We start from the raw sequence: 14883 nt of genomic DNA on the forward strand, positions 1-14883 counted from the left end.
AGTTATTGACTTCAGTATAAATCCTAGGATAGGACATGCAGCTGCTACTGTCATAAAATGTACTCAGAATCTGCATCTCATTAATGAAATGTCCATATCAAATGCCCCTTTACAGAAATGTCCATACAGAGCCCCCCTTTAATGAAATGACCACAGCAGATGCCCCTATAATGTAATGTCTACTGCTGATGCCCCTTTGATAAAATTTCCACAGCAGATGCTATCTTTACATAAATGTCCACAGCAGGGCAATCTTGAAAAAAAAAAACATTTATACTGATGTTTGGCTTCTTCCCCTCACAGCTCTGTTTTCTCCTTTTCCTGCCTACACGGCACACTATGATGCCACACGGCTTCACGGCTGTAGCACCGACGCATCATAGTGTATGTGCTCAGGAAGGAGAAGTTGCAGCCGCGTGGCCGGGGAGATGAAGCGGGAGGAGAGTATAGATTTTTTTTTTAAGACTGATGGCGGATCTTCATATAGGGTCCAGGTATGGGGCAGAAGCCAAAGGCCCCAGTCACCCGCCAGTTGGATCTATATGAAGATCTGCCATTACTCAGCTGATGCAAAAACAAAAGTGTTTTCTTTTTTCTTTATACCTTTTACCCCATGATTACAAGTCAAAATATATGTTTGTATTGCTTTTTCCTTTGCTCTGAAGAAACCTGTTTATGTATGAATACAAGTAATATTACCCTGTTGAATATGTTTTTGCTGGAATACAGTTTATGCACTGTACCATTAGGAGTTTGGATGAATCAAAAGTTTATAATACTGGCAACGTATCAGAATGGTTATTTTTGGAGGGATTTGGTTTTTCATTTTATGGATAATACTAATGAAGGTCTTATGTTGGGAGGTGCTGAAGATTGTATTTTATTCTTGCTTTTATTGCCATCTCAATTTCAGATAATGACAGTGTGCCCATACTTCATGTTGCCAACACTCAGGGTGGTAAACGTAACCACTGCATTCTTTCCTTGGAATTGCCCTTGCAATCTTTAGTGCTGATATAGACAGCTGCATTTGGATACATAATGTTCTGCTTCATTTCAGTAGCTGTAGAAATCAATCAGACCAAAATTCATTAAAATCCAATGTTACTGAGCTAGGAATGTAGAAATAAAATCCTTAACTTTTGAAAAACCAAAAAGTATCCCATTTCGGAAATATCATATTTCATTGATTGATTGATTTACATGCCTTGTTAGCTTGAACAATTTGTCACACAAAAATTTCCACGTTCTAATTATCATGTACAGATGTCTCTGTTACCGGAGCAATCATATTAATATGTTCAGTACACAGTGTCTTATGTTTGAAAAACATATTTATGACATGCTATAATTCATGCGGTATATTTCTATTAATGACCATGTTGTTCTATACCATACCTCTTCCATACTGGCATGTGATGAGATGAAAAGATTTTAAATTAAAAACAATTGACACAATATTGGCAGGAAAAATAGTCAGTGGCCCACATTTTACTAAAAACGTGCAGTTTGCCTGTGTAGTGTGCAGTGGTGACAGATTAAAATTTTTTGCCTCACGTTCTTCATGTATTTGGTGCAACCTGCACTGCTCCAACAGAGTGCACCACTTTTTTTTGGTGCACCTTTAACATGGTGCATGCGACACACTTCTGTCGCACTGTCACGTACCTTAGTAAATATGGGCCAATATGGCTTGAGAAAGCGTGCTTGCACGCAAAACGGCCCGTCGCCTTGGCGAGGCAGCTCCTCATTCTGCTCTGTACCTCTACAATAATAAAGGAAGCTTTTTCACATCATTCCGGTGAGTGCCGCATTTCACTCTTTTGCTTTGCCTCATCTGTCTGCATATATTGGACGTGCACCCTGGACTGCTTTGTTTTCCCTAATGCCCAGTCTCCTGCCTTTGGTCTACAGAAGGTGTTTATTAATTTTGGTGTGAGCAGTGCCGGCCTTTGAACTTTTTTTTTTTTCTCCTCTCCCTCCTGAATTGGCCAATATGTTATTTGTGCATTGTGCAAGCTCATTCATAGTTTTTTTTTAACTCAGTTTATTACAGAATAGAACACTATTCAAGCAACACTACAAGATACATTGCCGTACAAGAATTGAGCATTGTATTCATGCTACAGGGTCAGAGGGAGATTAAGGAGCAGCACCGCGTTTAAAGGAGAAAAACTCAGGTGCAGGTCTTCACAATAGGGTCCAGTGATGGCCCATACATCCAAGAACAAAAAGATACGGAAGCAGCACTCTGTAAATGTGATTTATTCCACCTTCATGATGCGACGTTTCGTCCATTCAATCAAGACATTTTCAAGCATAGTGAGGCATCCGCCTGCCGCCTTAAACAGCGGTCAGGTGATTGCCAGCACGAGTGTAAAGAGTTAACAACGTGAATACATAACATTATAATATAACATGTTCATAATGACAAGTAAATAAAGTGCACAGGATGTTCAACATCCTAGTTTAAAGTGAAAAAAAGGTAAAAGGTAACTCACGTTCCCCAGTGGTTGCCATAGTTACCAATGAAGCTTAATGCGTGTTCTCAGACTAATCGTCTGAATATGTGAAAAGTGCTCGAGTGCAGTAAAGTGCAAATATGGAAATACGGGGTCTACAAAGAATCTATGTATCTCTTCCGCTATTCGGACATTACGAGTTGAAGCAGGTATCATACTCCGTGTCAATCCCCAATCAGGGGAGAAAGTCCGCGCATGCATGAAGCGAAATAGTATGCCAGTAATGGCCATCTTGTGTGCTGGAAAAAGCTCCAATGTAAAGACCTGTGCAGATCGGACAGCTAGGTAACCAGGGACGACCAGGACGGAAAATCGATGGACGTCACGGGAAGGAGCTCAGTGGTCCAATGGTGAGCGAACATCCACAGGGCATGGACACCAACATGATGCCTGACGGCCAGAAGATTTCCTGTCTGCCATAGGACCCATCCGGGTACACTGCTCCCTAGTATGGTTCCACCTGCCCCAATATATCCCAATCGTCACATCGTCGCCATCCAGCATGGAAGTCCACAAGGTCCCACTAAGAGGTTAGACAGATCCTGGTGCAGATTGTGGAGGCACGAGGTAATTTATAGAAATACATTTAAGGGGAAATCCTTATTAAGGCCACGGGGGCTAAGTGACCCCAATTTGTGGATCCATTGTACTTCCCTACGTTTTAGTAGTAATTCCCTGTTGCCACCTCAGGTAGGTGGGGGAATTGTGTCAACAATCATAAACCTGAGTTCATCAAGTGAGCGACTAGCTTCAAAGAAATGACATGGGACTTGTAAATCAAGCTTGTTGGTACGTATGCTAGACTTGTGATTGTTTAACCGTAGTCTGCACTCCGTTGTCGTTTCACCGACATATAACATATTACACGGGCACTGAAGAATGTATATCACCTAATCACTTCTGCAGGTAAGTGCAAAATTTATCTTGAATCTTTTACCAGTAATTGGGTGGCAAAATGTGTCGCCTTTCAGTAGTAAAGAGCAATTATCACAGGCCATGCATGGGAAGCATCCCTTTCGGGATGTTTTGTCTTTTTTAGTGGCTACATCAGTCTTAACCAACATATCTCTTAAGTTGGTGGGACACTAGAAGTGAAGAGATGGCCGACCTAGAGGAGACGTGCGTCTATGTGTCCCACCACTTCAGACAAGTACTGTTGTGGTGGCGATACATCGACGACGTCTTCTCCATTTGGGTGGCAGACCGCCCCTCCTTGAATACATTTCTTGAATTTCTCAATAATGTAGACCCACACATAAAATTCACCATGGTTATGTCCGATTCTAATTTACAATTTCTTGACACTAAAGTTTATATAGTGGACAACCGCCTAAGAACTAACCTTTATGTAAAGAAAACAGATTGTAATACGCTCCTCGGGTATGAGAGCCAGCACCCTCGGAGCATGGTACGCTCCTTACCTTACAGTCAGTTGTTGAGGGTTAAAAGGATTGTAGATGATGCTGACACACAGCAATCTGAATTATTCAAGATGGGTAAAAATTTTTTGGATAGGGGATACCCTAAATCACTTGTGAGTAAACACATAAAAAAAAGTCCAGGAATTAGACCGCCAGTCTTTATTCTTAAATAAATGGGAAATTAAGACGAACACCCGTATACCGTTGATTACTACCTATACCCAACATAGTCAACAAATTGCCTCTATTATTCGTAATAACTGGTGTATTCTAAAAACGTTCTATAAAAATTCACCACACTTCCAGTCACCCCCACTAATCTCCTATAAACGAAGTAAAAACTTAAGAGATATGTTGGTTAAGACTGATGTAGCCACTAAAAAAGACAAAACATCCCGAAAGGGATGCTTCCCATGCATGGCCTGTGATAATTGCTCTTTACTACTGAAAGGCGACACATTTTGCCACCCAATTACTGGTAAAAGATTCAAGATAAATTTTGCACTTACCTGCAGAAGTGATTATGTGATATACATTCTTCAGTGCCCGTGTAATATGTTATATGTCGGTGAAACGACAACGGAGTGCAGACTACGTTTAAACAATCACAAGTCTAGCATACGTACCAACAAGCTTGATTTACCAGTCCCATGTCATTTCTTTGAAGCTGGTCATTCACTTGATGAACTCAGGTTTATGATTGTTGACACAATTCCCCCACCTACCTGAGGTGGCAACAGGGAATTACTACTAAAATGTAGGGAAGTACAATGGATCCACAAATTGGGGTCACTTAGCCCCCATGGGCTTAATAAGGATTTCCCCTTAAATGTATTTCTATAAATTACCTCGTGCCTCCACAATCTGCACCAGGATCTGTCTAACCTCTTAGTGTATGATTACCTTTTCATTCGATAACAAATTAATTTTCTTACTAAGGTATATCTACATTTGGGGATACGCTGTATGAATCTATATTCCATACTTTATATACATAATGGAGACGCATGTGCTAATACTCCTCTTTTTTCTTTCCATCCCGTAGCATTTAACGGACACAACATTGGGCCCTTGTGGACTTCCATGCTGGATGGCGACGATGTGACGATTGGGATATATTGGGACAGATGGAACCATACAAGGGAGCAGTGTACCCGGATGGGTCCTATGGCAGGCAGGATTTCTTCTGGCTGTCAGGCATCATGTTGGTGTCCATACCCTGTGGATGTTCGCTCACCATTAGACCACCGAGCACCTTCCCGTGACGTCCCTCGATCTTCCGTCCTGGTCGTCCCTGGTCATCTAGCTGTCCGATCTGCACGGGTCTTTACATTGGAGCTTTTTCCAGCACACAAGATGGCCATTACTGGCATACTAGTTCGCTTCACGCATGCACGGACTTTCTCCCCTGATTGGGGATTGACACGGAGTATGATACCTGCTTCAACTTGTAATGTCCGAATAGCGGAATAGATACATAGATTCTTTGTATACCCCGTATTTCCATATTTGCACTTTACTGCACTCGAGCACTTTTCACATATTCAGACGATTAGTCTGAGAACATGCATTAAGCTTCATTGGTAACTATGGCAACCACTGGGACACGTGAGTTACCTTTTAACTTTTTTTCACTTTAAACTAGGATGTTGAACATTCTGTGCACTTTATTTACTTGTCATTATGAACATGTTATATTATAATGTTATGTATTCACGTTGTTAACTCTTTACACATGTGCTCGCAATCACCCGACTATTTAAGGCGGCAGGCGGATGCCTCACTATGCTTGAAAATGTCTTGATTGAATGGACGAAACGTCGCATCATGAAGGTGGAATAAATCACATTTACAGAGTGCTGCTTCAGTATCTTTTTGTTCTTGTATTCATGCTACATGTGCTAGAAGCAGGACAAATAATAAAACATATAGAACAGTGGTGGCAAACCTATGGCACGGGTGCCAAAGGTGGCACTCAGAGCCCTCTTAGTGGGCACTCAGGCTGTGACCCCATGGCAGAGTTTGCAAGACAGGGAATCTCCTTCAGACTCAGGACTTGTCATGCTTAGCATTATTTTAACGTCAAGCATCCTGGTCTGCCTGAGACTGCAGGAAGAGAGAGGGGGTGTGGACAGGGTCAGGTTATCATTGGAGCTCCTTCTTTGCGACGACTGAATCTTCCTGTTCAGGGTGCTATCAAGGGAGGTTCTAATCACAATCCAAATTTTCTCTCCTTCTGACAAAGATATTGGTGCCCTCAGGCCCATTGAAAGCTGTGGTACAGCACAGAGCAAGAAGATTGTAATAAGTAACTGCTTGAATTGCTGTGTTGGCACTTTGCAAAATATATGCAGGTTTTTTGGTTGCAGTTTGGGCACTTGACCTCTAAAATGTTCGCCATCACTGATATAGAACATCAAATGATAAACAGTCTGCAACTGTTGAAAACAGAGTAAGAATGGGCTACAACAAGGCAATAGTCGGAACCCAAGTATGAATAATGTGAGCATCATTTCACACATCTCAGATATAGGGCTTCAGGTGTTTGGGGCTGGTAAATAGGGAGAGTCACACCAACTGATCCAGATCAATGCTTTCCATCTCTCCACTGCCAGTAGAGGTGCAGAAAATGCCTTAGAATGAATGAGGTGAGATGAGGTGAATCAGAGAAATTAGAAATTAGACTACCCCAGCCTTGTGAGCAGATAACCCCTATCAACGGTATTATGAGATGGCAAGGTGGGAGGCAGAGAACTGCACAGAGAAAACATGTTGGAGTTGAAGTACATATAAAGCAAACTGGTGAATTGAAATGTCATATTTCTTGTGATGTTAATTAAAGGGTAGGAGAGTTTCATATAGATACCCCAGTACTCATACCCCAAAGATTGACCTGTAAGAACTGTGAGGGAGGGTTTTTAGTGCCATATGGGGGTCTTAAAAATGGTTCCTTTTGCAGTAGTTGAGGGCTTAACTTCTGAGCCGTCTGGTGAATAAGCAGCTTCCTGCCTCCATAGAGACCAGAGCCCTCACAAACCCATCACAGTATAGACCCAAGTGAGAATCCATGCAATTTTTAGGGTACCCTGGCATACAGGGCCTCAGCCATGCACACAAGTACTGATGCAAATAGTATAGAATACAGTCTGGGATGGCCAATCTAGGCTGCTCCTTGGGTTGTTAGACCTTCACTAGCTGTAACTTAGACCTCAATGTACCCCATAGAAAAACAGTCTAGGGATCAGAAAAAGGAGGAAGGGAAATGGCCTTTGATAGAGCGACATGTATAGAGGACATAAACATTAGGAGGTCAGAGTCCTTAATCCCTTTATTGATCAAATCTGAACAGAGTATCATATCTAGGTGTTCAACCAATGTGAATAAAAGGGGGAATAGGAGACATCCAAGAAGCCAGCGTTCTGCGCATGCCGAAGCAGGAGCTACTGTGCATGCGCACAACTCCGGCTTCTTGGACAAGGATATGTCAGGTAGAAGGAACAAAGAGGCTACTGCAGTGTGGAGCAGTCGCGACGTATTGCCTCATGACCGGCAACTCCATGCCAAGTAGCCTATTTATCACCTGATCTACCTTTATAGGTAGAATCTTGGTGGTAGGTTCCCTTTATGAAACCTCTGAAGCCTGCACAAAATAGCTTCAATTATACTGAGAATAAATGACATACAAATGTACAGGCGGTCCCCTACTTAAGAACACCTGACTTACATACGACCCCTAGATACAAACGGACCACTGGATTTTGGTAATTTACTGTACTTAAGTCGTAGGCTACAATAAACAGCTTTAACAGTTATCAATGGTGCCTGTAATTAAGATTTAATGTTAATCCTGGTTCTTATGACAATCCAACATTTTTAAAATCCAATTGTCACAGAGACCAAAAAAAATTTGTCTGGGGTTACAATTATAAAGTATACAGTTCCGACTTACATACAAACTTAACTTAAGAACAAACCTACAGAACCTATCTTGTATGTAACCCGGGGACTGCCTGTACTATATTTCCTGTTGAAAATAATTTTCTTTACACTTCAAAAATACTTGAGGCATTATAATATTTAATGATATATTATGAATTATTATATGTATTACCAGAAATAAATTATTACATATAAATAATTCATCATAATTTAATAATATATAAATAGGTGCAACAGCACATTAGTATTCAAGCAGCCTGTTCTGGCCACAACAGCACTAATACAGAACTAAGACAATAAGGTCCGATGCTGCGATCGGGCTCCTGAAGGCAGTTTTGCCTGTATTGCCTTGAAGGTGTCAAACCATCATTTAGCTAATTTAGTTTTTAGGAGTTCTAACAGTTATTGTGTACCCAAGTTGTTTAGTGAAGATCATAATATGGAATACTCTGTTCTAAATTCTTACTCTGAAATGTTCCTTGCCACTGGAATTTCATTTTGTTTTATACCTGACTAATCTCTTTAAACACAAGACCTGGATCTCTTATTCTCAACAATTCCCAGCTTGCCATGATTTTATTTCTGTGTTGGAGTTGCCAATTTTTCCCCAGGCTTTTTTTTCTTTTAAATCCAGCGGCAATAAAGCGGAGGCCTTTTACTTGGCACTGATCATGGTAACTTGAGAATAATAAACAGGAATGAGTGTCCCCATAAATAAAAGAAAGAATGCTGTGTCTTCTCATATAACACGGCTGTGCAGCAGAGGTGATGTGGTCTTAGCTCTTGTTTAATGCACAGCCGAGAACACTGGAATCAGCTTCTGTTTCTACTACTGATGTTTTGCTTTTGGCCACAAGTTTTTATTTGAGCTTCTGTGGAACAGAAGCCTAGCAGAAGCTTTTTACTTTCTCCTGGTTTAGTGCATTCATTGTTAAAATGTTGCTAATTTTATAGCACATGTTTATAGTAGCTTTGTGCTTCAAATAGCCACATTGGGATCTTTCATTTCAGGCCTACACACTTGAACGACATGTGAAATACTAGTACATCACGGTGCCTTAAAGGGAACCTGTCACCAGGAGACCCATTTTTAGCACTCCACCAGTCCCCACAGAGCATAGTTCATACACTGCCAAAGTGTTTTTGTATAAAAAATAGGTTTTACAGAAAAAAAGATATGTTATATTGTAACTTTCATTAGCATCTGCTGTATGACTAGGCACTCGTCCCCTGGGAGTGGCTGGAAAGTAGCAGTTTCCCCCCCACCCTTGGGAAACTGCTCCTCCATGTGTCCTTTTCAAATATATGAATAACTCCCCTCACTCTGGATTGGCTGTAGAGGAGCAGGGGGGTGTCGCTAAGCCAATTGATTTGTGTTTTCATATATTTGAAAACACGAAAAGGGGGATGTCCACTGCAAAAAAGGGCATGGTTATGGCAGAAAAGCCCTTGCGCCAGAAGATTCAGTCTGCATGCCAGAAAATCTAAGTTATTGCAGACATCTTTGATAAATCTTACAGTTGATCATTGCAGCCTGAGGGTAAAGTTCAGTCCAACATCCAGAGGTGCGTCTGTAACTGGGAGTTTTCTGTAATTAGGGTGTTCCTGCGTATGATGGGAAAGGGGGAGTGGATCAAGGAGAAAGTTTAAAAATAAATTTAAAATTTCTATTAAAAATAAGTATCAGTAGTTTGTTTAGAGTAGGTACTGTGTAACATTCACGAGTGCTGTCTGCACAATTACTGTCGGCTCAGACCACCTCTAATTCAGAGGTTGTGGGCATTAAACAGGAACATGTCCCCTACACCTATCTATTGATAAACTCCTGACTGTGAGAGTCCTGCAGGATGGAACTTAACTTATAATTCAGCTCTAAGTGAATGCAGTGTCCAGCTACAAATATTCACTCTTTTATATAAAGGGATCTGTATTGGGGAACCTCTGGACCTCTGGATGGAATATGCAGTAATCATGCTTTTCCACAGTTTTACAGTGTTAGTCACCGAACAATCTTCGTCACCAGCGGTGGATGTGCTACAATGTTGAGGATATCAAGCTGAGAATTGTAGTTGTGCACTCTCCACTATCTCCACTACGGTAGCTGCTCGTCTGTGGACACAGTACCAGTGAAAGTGGCAGGCAATAGAGGGTATAGAAGCCGATGGATGGACCAAAGGGGTGGCCTCCTCTAGATGTACCTCACCTCACCTCACAAAGTGCAATTGTACAGGCGAGGACACAGTCAGTTGTGCGAGCGGAGTAGCCTGGATACGTTACCTACACTATCCTATCTATGTGAGTATAGTCACGTCTGTGCAGACAGCTGTGACAGAAATTGCTGGCACAGAGGTGTGTTGCACCTGCCTGAACTGGAAATTAGATTGCACTGTTGTCTGAGTGTAATAGATACCCCAATGCTGCATTTCGTGAGGAGCTTGGCTTCTTATTGGTGCCCCCCTGGATCCAGCGAGACATTTCTCGATTTCCATCTCTGTCCCACTGTCCCTCTCAACCGGAAGTATGTACTGGGACATCAACTATGTTGGATTCTATTTTGCAAACAGAGTTACAGAATTCTAGTGGGTGGTGGGGTGGTGCTCATTGTAGCGTTCTCATTTCCATATAACCTAGATGTAGACAAGTCACACACATGGCAGAGTGAATGCAAGTGTGCATCAGAATCTTCTTCAACAACACGTGGTTCTTTCATTGTGCTCACTCAATGAGCAAGCAATTTTCAAAACATTGAAACAATGAAGTAGCCAATGAAGTAGCTAACCCAAAATCATGATATAAACCCAGTAGAAAAACTCTGGAAAATCCTTGGTGACTTAGTTCTTCGTGACAAAAACCCCTCACAAAACTGTGGAAGAGACTGGAAGAAGAATGGACCAAAATCCCATCAGTGCATTGTGAGAGACTAATGATGTCCTGTGGTCACAAACGTACTGAAGTTATTCAAAGCAAAGGTCTGTGGACTTCCTACTGATTCGTGACTGTTGTGACCTTCAGAAAATTAGTTATAATCTTTCTCTTCAGTCATTGCTGTCAGTTTTTTTTTTGCCAAATAAATGTGTTAGTTTGATATACTTTGGTTATTTTGTAAAACACTGTTCTAGTGGCATGATGTACCCCTTACAAAATATCCTTGAAATGTTTATCAATATAGATTACATTATTTCTGAAAAAATCATCAAGTGATCATAAATGGTTTTCTAATTTTGACCTCCAGTATATGCGGTATATGGAAAAGAAATTACTTCTTATTACATTCTATACTGTGAATTTGAAATATATCTCCTATATAACAACATTGGGAGGGAAAGAAATATGGTGGTAGACTAGTCTGTGCTGTCTGATCCTCTTCCAAGATGAATATCTGAAAATCATTTTCACCAATCTTGTGGTATATTTGCAATGTAGTTATCCTTAAATAGCTTTTTCTTGTTTTAATTCCTGATGTTGAGCCTCAGAATAGATACTCTAACTACAATTCGGACAAGGAGATGGTCCGGGTGTGTCCGGGTGCTTCATATTTTTATTTGTGGGTGTACAAAGTCGTGAGGCAGAATCATGGTCGGGGCAGGAGGTTGAGACAGGCAGCCGGGATCAACGTCAGGAAGAAAGCAGAAGGTCAGGACAGGCAGCACGGAGTCAAAGTCCGGAACAGAACCGGGGTCACAACAGGAAATCAGCAGGCACTAGGCAACAAAACAAGCTTTTTCAGAGGCATATAGCACAAAGATCCGGCGGGGAATGCTGGGAGAGGCCTGATTTTATTAAATTCCTGGAATTCCAGCACCAATTAGCAGTGCACCAGCCTTTTAAATCCTGGCGATTTGTACATTCATGATTTGATTTCATACAATTTTTGCATTTTATTACTGTTTGCTGCAAAGTTGCTTGAAGGATAGCAACCAAATATGTCATGGTTTTTGTTTTAGCATTTTTGGCAGTGTAAATTCTTGATGTTGTGTATTGTGGTATATATAAATCTGCTCACACTGGGGCAGATTTACTTACCCGGCCCATTCGCGATCCAGCGGCGCGTTCTCTGAACAGGATTCGGGTCCGGATGGGATTTATGAAGGTAGTTCCTCCGCCGTCCACCAGGTGGCGCTGCTGCGCTGAAAATCATCTGAACGCACCGGAATACACCGAGCTGGACCAGGTGAAGGTAAGCGCTTCCCAAGCGACACATTTTCGGTTATTAAATGCGGCGGTTTTTCCGAATACGTCGGGTTTTCGTTCGGTCACGCCGCCCGATTTGCCCCACTTTGCCCCACTTTGTCTAGAACCGGCCCTCCTTTCTGTCAGTAGAGTAGGACTGTAAGACTTCCCTGTAAACAGGGGTACCGCACTCCCAGTAGAGTTTGGACGGTGCTTGCGTCGGGTACTCAGCCCCAATATACAGTGGAGAAGAACGTAGCACACATCCTATGTTAATTTTTATGTTTTCATCTTTTAATTCATAATGTCAATATTTACAGCTCCACCAAAAAGTTTGCAAAAAATCATATAGAGAAACAACAGATCATAAATTGTCCTTAGCGACGTTTCGGTCTAAATCGACCTTTATCAAGCCCGATCTGAGAGATCATGGGAACCCGAAGAGAACATCCTGGATCGTGCTCTTCTCCACAGGTTCCTTCAGTCCAAGAAGAGGGGGAGGCTGAAGGGGGGGTACCGTCACGGGTGCCTCTGCGACCTCCCTCTCGGGTCGCAGGTGCACCCATGCCGCGCTTCATGGCTGCCGTGGTCCCCCGGCTTCTTACTTACCCCATCCCATTCCCACGCCGACTCCGGGAGCACGGCACCTTCGGCAAATTTAAAGGGCCAGCGCGGTACTTATTGGCGCTGGCCATTTTCACTAAAACTATTTAGACCTGCCTCTTCCTGTATCTCTTGCCGGATCTTTGTGCCTCACAACCTGAGAGAAAGCTATTCTGTGATTTGCCTGCGATTCCTGCGTTCCTGTGTCTTCTGCGTTCCTGTGTCTCTTGTGTACCTGACCTCCTCCGTGTTCCAGTGTTACCTGACCTCCTCCGTGTTCCAGTGTTACCTGACCTCCTCTGTGTTCCTGTGTTACCTGAGCTCCTCCGTGTTCCCGTGTACCAGTGTTCCTCCGTGCTGCTGTCCTGTGTGCTGTGTTCCTGTACCCTTCTGCTTGGACCTCCTGTTGCTGATTCTGGACCGGACTCTGACGTTGCACCTCTGCCGCCTGCCCTGACCTTGTGCCTGGGCTTCGACCATGAGATTGTCTGCCGTCTCTGTACTTCTACCTTGGCCGCCACTGCAGACAAGTCACGCCCGAGGAACGACCTGGTGGTACCACGCCGCAGCTTGTCTAACCCGCCTTGTGGCGGGTTCTGGTGAAAACCGGGTACCACTTAGACTCCGGTCCCAGGTAGTGGCTTATGTCATCGTCTGCAGTGGTCCAGAGGATCCACACCTGCAAGCCTGACAGCTTGGCTGAACTACGCAACTTCAAATTTCACCTGAGGTCCATCCCCACCAAGGAAGACATGGAGTGTTACCTATCACATCTAGACCAATCCTATAGTGCCAAAATAACTGCTAAATTATAGTGCGAAATCAACTGGACTTCCACTCTGCCATGCTTTCTACTCATTCCTTTCAGCTCCAATACCTAACTGATCAACTCAACGATGCAGAAAATAAGGGCAGAAGAAATAATATCCGAATCCATGGTCTCCCCAAATCTGTCGAGTCTGCCATGTTGTCCCTCAGACAATCTTTAACCCATTCTGGAAGTCCCTCTAGATTCCCTGATGGAACTAGATAAAGCACACAGAGCCCTTCTGGCCCGCCCTGAAGCAAATGGATCTCCTCGAGACGTCATACGTCGAGTTCAGTTTTGCAATTGGATTAGTTACTCGAATCTTGCTCCTTCCTCTTGTATTCTGCAGACTTCCCCTAGATGTCAGTAATCTCACATATGTCTGTTACTATAGACATTCCGTCTTCAGAAAGAAGCTGAGACTACGGAGGGAGTGACACGCCCCCATCCCCCTCTCTGCTCACAGCTGATTACCTCATGTCTCACTGCTCACAGCTGATCACCTCATGGCTCAGTGCTGCAGCAGTCATGTGCAGAGAGAAGCCTAAACTAATGTAGTAACCAAACACCTAAACTCTTATCTCACCCTCAGCTTCCCCTACACTTGTGTATAAACAAATAATTCCCACAGACAAAAACTGCAGCCCTCCCTCCCCCATCACCTCCCACAAGGAAGTGGCAGGAGAGGCTCTACAAGTCTGCAAGCTGTGCCCTCATGTGCTGTGCTGGAGTATTACATATATAGGTAGGTACATAGATAGATAGATAGATAGATAGATAGAGATAAATAGAAGATATATATGAGATAGATAGATATATGAGAGATAGATGATAGATATTAGATAGATAGATATGAGAGATAGATAGATATACAGATAGATAGATTGATATGACTAGATAGATATGGAATAGATAGATATTACATAGATAGCTCTGGTGTAATTGGTCAGCAGTGCCGCCTGTGATGAGGTGAAAGGAGGCAGGTCCCGCTCCTCCATCTTGCTGATTGTAGTTTTTTGGAGAGCTGGAAACCCTGGTTGCTATGGGCCAAAAAAGATACTAAATGAGGACCGAGAGGCAAAATATTTTGAGGAATGATTCCCTGGGACACCTGGAGCAGAATTATGTATTGTAGTTTTTTTTTGTTCAGAATGATGGTTACACTTTAAGCGGAAACCCCTCCGCCCTTTCGTGGACTTGCTCTACCAACGAAACATACCCTACACCTGGGGATTCCTCTTCCGTCTTCAAATCCTTCAAGCTGGCAACACATACTTCATCATGGAGTTCAAGGCTACATCTGTTCTCTGTTAACCATTTGTGAAGATTGACTATCCTTTTCCATGTGTGGACTATTTTCTTTTCTGTTGCTTACAATCACATCACAATGTAACTTTTTCACTGTGCTGGGTTTCACCTG

Source organism: Engystomops pustulosus, chromosome 3 (genome assembly GCF_040894005.1).
Source record: "Engystomops pustulosus chromosome 3, aEngPut4.maternal, whole genome shotgun sequence".
Classification (NCBI taxonomy): domain Eukaryota; kingdom Metazoa; phylum Chordata; class Amphibia; order Anura; family Leptodactylidae; genus Engystomops; species Engystomops pustulosus.